Source organism: Acanthopagrus latus, chromosome 9, assembly GCF_904848185.1.
Source record: "Acanthopagrus latus isolate v.2019 chromosome 9, fAcaLat1.1, whole genome shotgun sequence".
Classification (NCBI taxonomy): domain Eukaryota; kingdom Metazoa; phylum Chordata; class Actinopteri; order Spariformes; family Sparidae; genus Acanthopagrus; species Acanthopagrus latus.
In genome coordinates this window covers 17,086,264-17,097,374 of record NC_051047.1, presented here as the reverse complement: position 1 = coordinate 17,097,374, position 11,111 = coordinate 17,086,264, and the positions used below count along the sequence as shown (strand labels likewise).

General features: G+C 38.5%; 1 long non-coding RNA gene across 1 annotated transcript; it reads left to right on the top strand.

Moving 5' to 3' along the window:
* The first annotated feature begins 1 nt into the window (after position 1).
* On the top strand, positions 2-11,067 carry LOC119025407. The gene is made up of 3 exons (XR_005076812.1): positions 2-420; positions 8,392-8,497; positions 9,742-11,067. It is a non-coding gene; the product is annotated as an uncharacterized LOC119025407 (long non-coding RNA).
* The last annotated feature ends 44 nt before the right edge of the window (positions 11,068-11,111 follow it).

Sequence of the window (11,111 nt, the reverse complement as noted above, 5' to 3'; positions counted from 1 at the left end):
TGTGAATGGCGATGTGTACTTCTGCAGGTATCACCGGTTATTTTAAGAAAGAAGCTCAGTTAAATTTTGTGTAGATCTCAACTTCCCATGTCACCTGTAACACCTGAACGCTACGTAGCTGGCAAAGCAAGCAATGAAGTCTAGATAAAATGGGCGAAAAAGTCATGAATAATGCTAATGTTATCCAGTTATCTACTTGGTGCATCTTAATGATTGATTCAGCTTTTAAAAGCAATATTCAAAAGGGTACACGAATCGCTAAAATATGGTAGAAGTTGGTTAGCACCGTTGCCCCTCAGCAAGAAGGACAAGGGTTCAAGGCCCTTTCTGTGTGGAGTTTGCATGTTTGCCCCATGCCTGCATGGGTTTTCTCCGGGTACTCCGGCTTCCTCCCACAATCCAAAGACTTGCAACAGTTAGGTAAGTTGATATGCAGTTGAATTAGCTTAAGGTATTCAGCTAAATGTTGAAAAAGCTAGGTTGGAAATTCATTATTAAAAGAGGCTTAAATTCGGCTAATGTATTTATGTTTAAATAGCTAAAAGTTATTGATGAATGATTAAACAGATATATTTCAATAGATAAAATTACATAATTAGCTGTAAGACTAGACTACCATCAGCCTAAATGGCAAAAAGCAGTTGTAATAGTTCAGTCAAAGTATTAAAAGCTCATGTGGCAAATTAAGTATTAAAATGTGCTGAAAGTAGGCTAAAGGATAAATGCTTAAATTGCTAAAGTCATTGGTAAATGGTTCAAATGTACTTAATTAAATAGATAATATTAAATACTTTTATAGACCAGTGTTAGCCTAAATGGCCAAAAAATGCAGTTGAAATAATTAGCTAAAATAGCCAATAGCTAAAAGTATTCGGCTAAATGGTGGAAAAGCTAAAGTGGAAAATGAAGTATAAAAAATAAGCTGAAAGTTTGCTAACGGTTAAATGCTTAATTAGCTGAAAATTATTGGTAAATGGTGAATATTGAATAGATAAATAGATGCAATTAGATACTTAGCTAAAAGTGTAGATTAGCATTAGCCTAATTGGCAAATGAGTTGAACTTGTTTGCTAAAAGTGAAGCAGTAAATGGCAGTAATACAAGCAGTGAATAAATTATTGAAAAACATTAGATAAATGTAGAAATGTAGAAATGGCCATCTAAAAGTTACAGACAAATGGTTGTAATAGTTTGATTGAAGTGAAGCATAAACAGGTGAAATAGCTTAAAGAAGTTGATAAATGGTTCAGAAGGTTCAGTTTCAGAGCTTATTGTAAAAAATGTAAAAAATAAATAAATAAATAAATAAAAATAAATAAATAAAATAAATGTACAATTTAATATAATAATAACAATATTTGCTGTCCACTCTGAAGTAGGCTGATGAAATGAGACTAAAACTTGGAAATTATGTTTACAGTTTAACCACCAGATGCCACTGTGTGAGCTTAACTTGTCATCTCTATTAGAAAACAAAATTAAACTAAAATATCTCAGCATGTAATTTCTGGTAAAAGCTGGTTGTAGCGTCAATACATGCTTATAAGACAAACAGGTGATAAAGATAGACTAAAAGTATGTAACTGTTTTGGCCGAGAGAGAGGGAGAGCCGCCATATGATAAAATGCTGTCACAACATGCTGTCATCCTATGCATTATATAGGTAGAGAACAATTCCCATTGTGTTCTGGCATGGTAAGATAACAAAGCAGCCAGTTCAGGAATGGTTTGCTTTATTGTAGCTCAGCTCTGCTCTGAGGATGTTGTCTTTTCATGCTGTGTGAATGATGGTTAAAAATCAACCTTTGGTCACAAAACTCAAACATTTGATCATCAATGTTTGTGACTGTTTTTTCTGATAAATGTGGATTTTAAATGCCAGGATTCTGTGACAGATAGATCATCTTGTGCTGGTGTGATGATAATACATACATTTGCAATTATTGTTCTACTAACAATTGAATGGTTGTGATAATGTCACATCTTTGAATGGAGCACTAGATGGCGCTTCAATACCTTGATGAGAACCAGTGAGTGAATGGTCCTATCAATGGAGAGGCAAATTCATAGTCTTCAAAGAAAGACACATCAGATAATGGGCCGACTAAATTTGGATCCTCATGCAAAAGTAAAGCTCTGTTTTTGATCAAAGAAAATGTACTGTTCTGCACTGAACATGAGCAATTGGTACAATTTACCCCCAAATACTCAGAATTCATCAGATACTGAAGCACAGCAAATGTTCCTGAATAGCATTGGTCTCTCAAAGTCTGGACTAATCATGAGCAAATATTTTCACTCTTCACACAAGTCGTCATGAAAGTCTGTTTTGTGTCTGTTTAATTGCACTTTTCCTGCAAGAGAAAGAGAGAAAAAAAGCCTCCAAGTATGTTGACACACTCAAACAGAATCAAAGTTGCTTCCAGGACCCATTTGCTGCAGGCCTGCACATCATTATGGTTACAGAAAGCTCTTAAGTGGGAGTGAAGTGGCTCAGGCTGTAGTGCGTAATGGGAACAACAGTTTATCTCTGTCTGTCATGTAAACACAAAGCAGTTAATCCTGGTAATTCGGGCTAATAATGCCTGCATTTGCCTGCTGGCCTGTCACATGTGTGTTCACATGCTTATGTACACACATTTTTCGGGATGCTTTTACTCCTGTTTTTTCCAGCTTCAGCAGTAATGACTGTACAGTAATCTTGTTTCCTGCGCTGCCTCTTTATTCATCAATCTCCATTTTGAGAAGATTGAAACAGGGGGTGCTCACAATTGCTAATGGCAACTGATCTCAACAGCAGATAGAAGAAATGCTCTGGCTCTGTGCCTCATTAGCCCACTGTCAGACGCAGTTAATTGTCCCGGGAATGAGAGGAGGAACGACATACAAGGGCTTGTAATTTAGTTACAAGCGATAGTGCCTGAGGAGGGCTTGTCAGTATGCCACTTTTGAAGCCCCTGAGTTTGAGAAAAGCTGATGTTCAAGCCGCAGAGAAAACCAGTGACTAATGCACTGAGGACAGCACCACTTACAGAGATGCAAGAGTGGAAGTCTAAAGGAAGTGACTGAGACTAATACAAATGCCACAGAGACTGCTTTACTCCTATTACTGCAGTCACAGACACTCAGAGGAGATCAGGTTGCACTTACGTCATTACATCTGGGTTCAAAATCGCTTTATTTGACTTGCAAAATACCATAGTTAGCCATTTAATTAGCACATAAAGGTACAGAGCAGACCTGCCAGCAGTAATTGGAGAGGCCTGCCCCTCGCATCACGGGAGACACAGGAAAACCCTCACCCTGGGGTCGGGCGTCACCCCAATGAGGTCATCTCCACAGAGTCTGTAATTAGATTGAAGCATCCCCTCTTCTCTACCACCCCCGACATAAGCCCTTTTTGTTGTTTCTGGTGGAAGCAGGTGCGTTCAACTCCCCTCTTCCCCTCCACACACCCCCCACAGCCACCAACTGGAAATACAGCGCACGTGGAGCAGCTGATATTAAAGGGGCATTCCACAAATTTATATGGATTAAATTTAAAGGTGCCGATGTGTAAGAATAGGCTCGAAGTTAAAGTCATTCTCAAAACAAATGTCCAGCATAGCATCACAAGAGTGACAGCTAACTACTGCTAACCATTGCTGCACCAGAGGGGTATTGTGAGTTTAGTAACATAGTTAAGGAAATTCATGTGAAGTTTCCTTCACTGTGGCACCAAAGTTTCGTATAGACACGACCTTGGTGATCTGGACAGTTTGCAATCTAACCATTCACATATATATTCCAGATCATTCCTCTATAAGAGAAAAAAATCAAGCAGCATTGTCATTTAGTATTTATCTTGTTATTAAAACACCTTGTTGTAACAATGAAATAAGCTGCTTTCTTTTTCGGGTCTAGCAGCAAATGATCTCAATAAACAAGTAGGTTTGTTTACCCGCTCAACACCAATTACTCCCTGTGCCAATTCTGCACATATAAGGTAAAGCACAGTGATCAGTGATGTAACAGCTCTACGTGCTGAGCTGTCTGTGAGTCACACAGTTGAATCACACAAGGAGAATTCCCCACAGGTCTCCGTATCAGTCCTGAGTTCAGGACACTGAGAGGAATGTACCCTCTCTGTTTTCTCAGGCTCTGAATGTCCACTGAGTCACTGCCGGGCTCACTGATGCTGACACAGTGGACTCTGAGAGAAAGCCGTTTTGAGAAACTAAACAATAAACAGCAGCGTCCAGCAGAGTGTTTGCATTTCATAGCTCAGCAGTTCAGCGCATCCTTGGCGTTCCTTTCCAGGTCTCTTGAAAAGCAGTGAAGCCACAGATAGGAATTTATATAGGGAGTAGGAGGCAATCTCTGTGGGAGCATTGAAACATGAAGCTTTATAAACAAACAGGAAGTTGACAGTGCGGGGGAGCATGGGAAGTGTGTGAGCTGGCCCTCATTCCTCAGCCGCAAGGAAGGTATGGTATGCGATTGGGGTACGAGTCTGTCTGAGGGGGAATGTTTGTGGTGAGAAATTGCTCAATCTGGGATAATTCCACTGAACCCATGTGGTCTATCACAGCTGATGGAGAGACTTATTTTTAAAAATCAATCGGGGGCGATAAACGCCTTTCATTCAGTTCTGTCCCCTCCTTTTATAGTAACACATTGACTGCCAAATGACATGTTTCTCAAGTTTAATTGTAGATTTATTTTTAGCTGCAGTGTGGCAACCTTTGTCCAACAGTCTGCTACTTTTGTTTCCGACTGACACATCTTGACAGCCGACGTCAGATGTCTCAGAGATGTTCATGCTCAGAGGATTTATTACAGTTACCTTGTATGCTAAAGCCAGTGAAAATGCCATGAAACGTAGTACAGCTTTATGTTACTTTTCATTTAACTACATCATCATGTCAAATTGTTGTCCACTGTTTTAGTTTGTGGCCAAACACAAGAAAAACTAATACCACTCCCATCAGTCTTAGCTGTAGGTTGCACTTTGGTTTGAGTGGTGATTTGCAAGTGTTAAGGTCAACATGGTTAAATATGATATCTGCTTAACACTAATATGTTAGCTTTGTCAATGTAAGCATGTTGGCATACTGATGTTATCATTTAGATAGATGGACTGCTGTTCAGAACTTATCTCCTTTTAATATTGTATGTTACCTCTTCCCTCCATATAATTAAGATAAAAATTGATTGAATGTTTTTTTTTTTTTTTTTTAATGAATTGACTTACACCTTAAGGGAAAAACCTCCCAAACATATACATGTAATTGTTTTACATTACTGTTAATTAAATGTAACATCATCATTTATTTTGAATATGCATTATTTTGATCAGTTCATCTATCGTGGTTTAATTTGGGGCTTTTACATAACTGTATTTCATTTCAAATTTCACTTGTCTTTATTTTCAATTTATCTTAAATAGAATATTATATACATCTGCCGTAATCCAAAGTAATTATTGGCTTTTTTATGAGCCAATTGTGGGACTGCCTTTTCTGCATATCTCTTTATTGTTGTTGTTTTTCCTCAATATCACTGCAGATAAAGGTCATCCCTCAATGATATCTTAAATATAAATAAAGCTTTAATGAATTAATGGAGAAAAACACAGAGAAAAACACCTTTAATTGAATCCAGCGAATTGTTGCCACTTACAGAATATATTTTGATCCCGTCATCGTCGTAAAAACATCACAGATCGTTGACAGAGGTGTGAGTAATGCCCTCAATTGGAGACCTGCTGGCTCTGTGGTGTTCCAGGATCGGCCACATGATTTAATTTATGTGGCACCAGGATTTGTCATCGACCATTTTTACTCATTAATGTGATGCTGCCAGCGAGAGTGATCCAATAAGGATTGGATCACCTTTGTTTAATGTTACTGTTAGGTGATCCATTTTTATCTCAATGTTCGCTGCTCTTGCCATCCATCTTATCTAAAGTACATTTGTTTTAATCAATTCCATGCCCCTCTCCCTCCCTCCTGCTTTGTTTGCTCTGTTCCCTGGGTGTGTCCAATGATCTGCTGCTCCCCTGACACAGCTGTCCTCAGTCCTGAAGGATGAATGAACACTGACCACATCGTTTTTATTAGTGAAATTCAACAGAAGAAATCATTACATCATTACTCTCATTTGTATGAATGGCTCAAACCTTGAATTTACTTAAATTGTATTTATACCTGTATTATTACTCTGTTTTTTTTATACTGTAAATTTACAGCTGAAGATTTTTGTCTAATTATCATCTGCATGACATCTTTTCCCTGCCTCTCTTCTGTTGCTCTGTCTATATGTTTTCAGGGTTTTTTTTGTTGTTTTTTTCTTTGATATTTTGTGTCTAAGTGTCTAATAGTTAATGTTGTCTGATGTGTGGATCATAAAGCCAAATTGGTGATTTTGCACTACATGAATAGAATTTGCTTGACTTTACTATATTCGTGGTATCAGGTATGTGTTGATATGTGTTTTTTATTCATAGCCCAGTTATTTTAATAATGGCATTTCAAATATTGCAAAAAAATAGCCTGCCGTCATCAGGTTGTGAAATTAACTGCATTAGTGGCACATATTTCAAATATCTTTAGTTAATCAAACATGATAGCTCACCATCATTTGCAGGTCTGGCACCAGTCACAGTCGTGCAGTGTTTATAGCTAAACAACTGGAAACTACGTCTTGATTTTCAGGACTTGAACTGTGTTGAATTTAAGGCCTGAAAGATTACTTTGGAATACTAAATACAAAAATGTGACAATGTTTTTGACTTTAAAACCACTCAACACTGAAAGCATTACACATCTCAGGAAACTGGGCACAGATGGGAGAAGTGTCTTTTCTATTTAAACATCTCAAAACATTTCCAATGCAATTAATCCTTATTGCTTTGTCAAATCAAATTACCTCTAAAAGAAACAGCACCAGCACAAACATCAGGTATACAACTGAGCGTATATCAATGTATGTACTTGTTGTTCAGCTGGCCGTCGGGGTTTAAGCAGTCATGCATGGATTGGTCCTTTTTACATAATCAAACCACCTCCAGTTAAGTGATTATCATGGTCTGTTTGTGGCTGTATAGAGACTAATCAAACAGTCACTCTCAGTCAGCGGGACCTCCATCACATGTTCTTCAGGCCAGACTCACCCATTGTTTGACATGAGGCTGCAAAAGGGTCCTTCACCCGACCTGAATGACTTTGCCTGAGGTCTTGTCTGCCAGTGGCTTCCATTAGCCCTCCAAATACACAATTCTTAAACACATCATGCTCCATTTTCACGCTTAGTCAGACATCTATATAACAGAGCCAGAATATTGATCTGAAATGGTCACACTGCTCTCAGTACCCTGGCTCCTTGAGTCCATAAAAAAAAAAAAAAAACTTCCATACATATATCACTGGCTCTGGCTCTGTCTGTTGATGCCACTGCATATGGCTATATAGGGACCATTTCTGGAGCCACAGAGCTTTCCACAAATGTACCGCATGCTGTAAGAGCAGGAAGTGGGGGCAAAGATTGCACAGTGGATCTGTATGTGAACTGCCTCGAGGCATTTCACTTTACAGCTTGTTAAATGTAACACTGGAGAGGTTTTTAGAAACATTTTGTTTTCATTATATGTGTTTTAAAAGGTCCCATATTATGGTCAGGTGCAGGGCTTTTATTATGGGTGTCAGCTAGTTAAATGCAACGCTGGAGAGTCTTTAAAAAAAATGTAGTTTTCATTATACATCCCATAAAGGTCCCATATGTTGGTCAGTTTCATTTATCATCAAAAATCTCACTGTACAATATGGGACCTTGGATACTTCCCCTTTATCCTCCATCCATATTCCTGCATCTTGATATTTTCATTCAAGTTCGTTGAGTCTCCTCAATCACTCTTGTAAGCTGAAGGACTGATGACCGTGCACCATTATGAAACACATCTCACAATAAATCTAATTTCCTGCTGCCATCTTCCACCAATGTCTTATGAATCCTCTTCAAACCAAGAACGCACCTGACAAGCATTGCTCACACTTCACCTGAACAATTGTTCCATTAAAAGGGACCAAACCAGCATTATGTTGACTGACTGAGACAATTGCAGGAGTCAGGAACAGCAGGTCTTACGGTGAACACCATCCCTTCCCCCCTCGGGCCCCTCTGGGGATCTTGATGACCAAATGGATGTTTTGTTCCTGCTCTCTTTGTCCTCTCAGGTAGAGTGAAAAATAGCTTTGCTCTACATTTCCTTCGTGCCTGCTAACCCGCCACAGTGTCACATTGAGGGGTCGAATTAGTGACTCACGTAAAGAGCAGCGCTTTCACTATTGTGTGGTTTTGGCAAATGTGTAACGGGTAATGCTTAATCTGTGCAATGTTGAATATCCTCTGCAGGGCACGGCTGGCATTCTTCTCCGATTTTACGATTAGGGTCAAATCACCTGAGACATGATGTGGACTGTTCCTGCACAAAGCTTAATCCGTCACCAGTTACAGTTAGGTCAGTGCCTCACTAATACTGTAACTTCCCATATCCACAGTTCTGTTATTAGTCACCCGTCTGCTTCTGTCCAGTCCAATCCACTATAGGTACCTGCTTTGATGTCTGCGGAAGCCCCAGACTTCCTTAAAGAAATGTTCAATTTTGTGAGTTGTAGTTATGAGAAATTAAAAAATGTTTTAAACACTGTCCACGGAAAAACTCTGAACTGTTTGCGCCTTCTTATCAATTCGGCAATTGTTATCTATAAAAATATTTCTTTCTTTGAGTAAAAAACATCTTATCCATTTGTTCTAGTGATCAGTTTTACCATCAAGGTCAGGAAAGCGCACACAAAAAGCAACACATATCCAGAAACAAGGGAAACGTGCTGTGACTAAGTTTCTATATGCATTGCAGTGACAGAGCCAACATATAATGATTAATCTGTGTAGCATTGCGGCGAATCAGGGCAGCTGGAGGTTTGTTTTTGGTGGAGAATCAGGTGAGAGTGTCTGTGTCAGAACTGCCAAAGCCAAAAAAGTCTCTGAGTTGTAAACAAGCTTTGAGATTGGCAAAAGGATTGTTCAAGTATTAGTCACAGAAAGTCCTTACAGGAACACACAATGGTTATGTTGTTCTTATTAAAGCTGTGTCTAACCTTCTTATCAGGAATTACTGACTCACTTCACTAAACTCTTCCTCTCTCATATGGAGCAAAAACAATTATACATTATACATTTTTATATGTGCTTATACATTGTAGAAATTCAATAAAAAAATGCATTCCTTTAGACATATTTGGGCTGCAATAATAAAAAGTAAAGTTACTTTACATTACTCTGGCATGAAAACAGCACTATAGTGTTAACCTACTAATGATTCTAATACATCCACATAACTGCATCACATTTACCCACCATCCAAAACAAAATTCCAGATAAAATTCAACAATAAAAGAAGATACGCTGGCTTTAAAGTAAAAAGAAGAAAAGCCACAACACTTTCATGGCCTTTCTGTTATTAAATCATGTGAGATGGGCGTACAACATGTACAAAAGAATAGTCACCGGGGGCCGGCTTTGGGACCTTTGACCAACATTAAATGAAATTCAGAGTAAAACAGTCTTCCATGTCCCTTTATTAGCTACCACACAGTCAACACTGATTACATAACAGACGCAACACAATTTGCCAGCCTAGATCTCTTGTAGGACTATTGCGCCTAGATTAACTTGTGCCTGTCTTTCCACTGTTGTCCACAGGTCAAGACTGGCTGTTCTTACTGGCATAAGGTCGCAGATTAAAAAGCCAGGGTTTTTCCTCTTGTCTCGTTTATTGGAACTGATTGCATAAGCTTAAAAGACAACCAGTATGATTACATCTGGTGAGTGTTGTGTCTGTCCTTTCTCTTCTCTTTACTCTAGTTTCATTTGGAGTAAAGGCAATTATTATCTCAGAAGCGGGAGAATAGGACTCGTAGCAACTTCTAAATGAAGTATCAATGCTAATATAATCACAGTTCTATTCTCTTTGAGGGTTTTTTTTCAGTCCCACGAGTTGAAAATGTTACCCGAACAAAAGGTTTGTGCTTATGTTCAGGTGTTACAACTCCACCTCATGAATGTATACTGACAAGAGAATAAACAGCAGATATGCTGAAGGAAACATTTGCATTTACAGGTGAGTCTGACAGAGAGTTGCCATAATGTACACAGTTAACAATCTGAGCTAACCTGGCTACAGCTAACTTACGTTGCCTATGGTTCCTAAATTGGCTAAATTGGAGCCAATCAATACAAAGCGCACAACCATTCCAATGTTCAATTGCTGGAAGCTAAAAACAGCAGATTTGGATGTTAGCATGGTGGTGACTCAACTTTCATTATCAGTCACCCTATCCTCTCTCTCTTTTCTGCTTTGAGTTGTACACCAGGTGTGTCTGTTTGTGAAACAGATGTTTATGATTTTATATGGGATTAGTGTGAGCTAGACACTCAACGAAACATTTTAGGGTTGGGCAGAAAGCCAAAAGAATTTGAGCTAAACAGACTAAGCTAACAGGAGCAGAGTTGGGAGTTAGCATGCTAGTTATTCAACTTTATTCATCTGGAACCATTTTTCCTCTGACTCTTTTATATTTTACCAGGTTAATCTTTTACTGAAACTAATGTTTATGGTTTAATATTTGGCCAGTGATGCCCATGAGACTCAACAGTAGACTGCAGTGTAAATGTGGCCAGAAAAGAATGAGCTAAAACAGGCTAAAAGCCACGCAGCAGAATTGGGTGTTGTGTTGTCATGATCTGTACAGTGCCACACCATAAAGAAAGCACACGAATGCTTTAAAAAAAATCTATTTCTTTTAATCACTGATAATAAATGAACATGCTGTGTTAGCAAGGATATGGGAGTGAACGAGCTCAGCTCCTGGTATTGATCAGGACCGTATAACCCAGCTAATAAAACTGAGTTACTTAACCAATGTTTCTTTTAACACTATATTTATTTCAGGAATGATGTCCTTCCCCCAAACTAAGTAACTCAAATGTATTTTTTATAGTTTCTTAATAAAAAATAGCTTAAGGCTACAAGAAGATGATTTCTTTTTTGTTTGAGTCAATTTATTTGATCA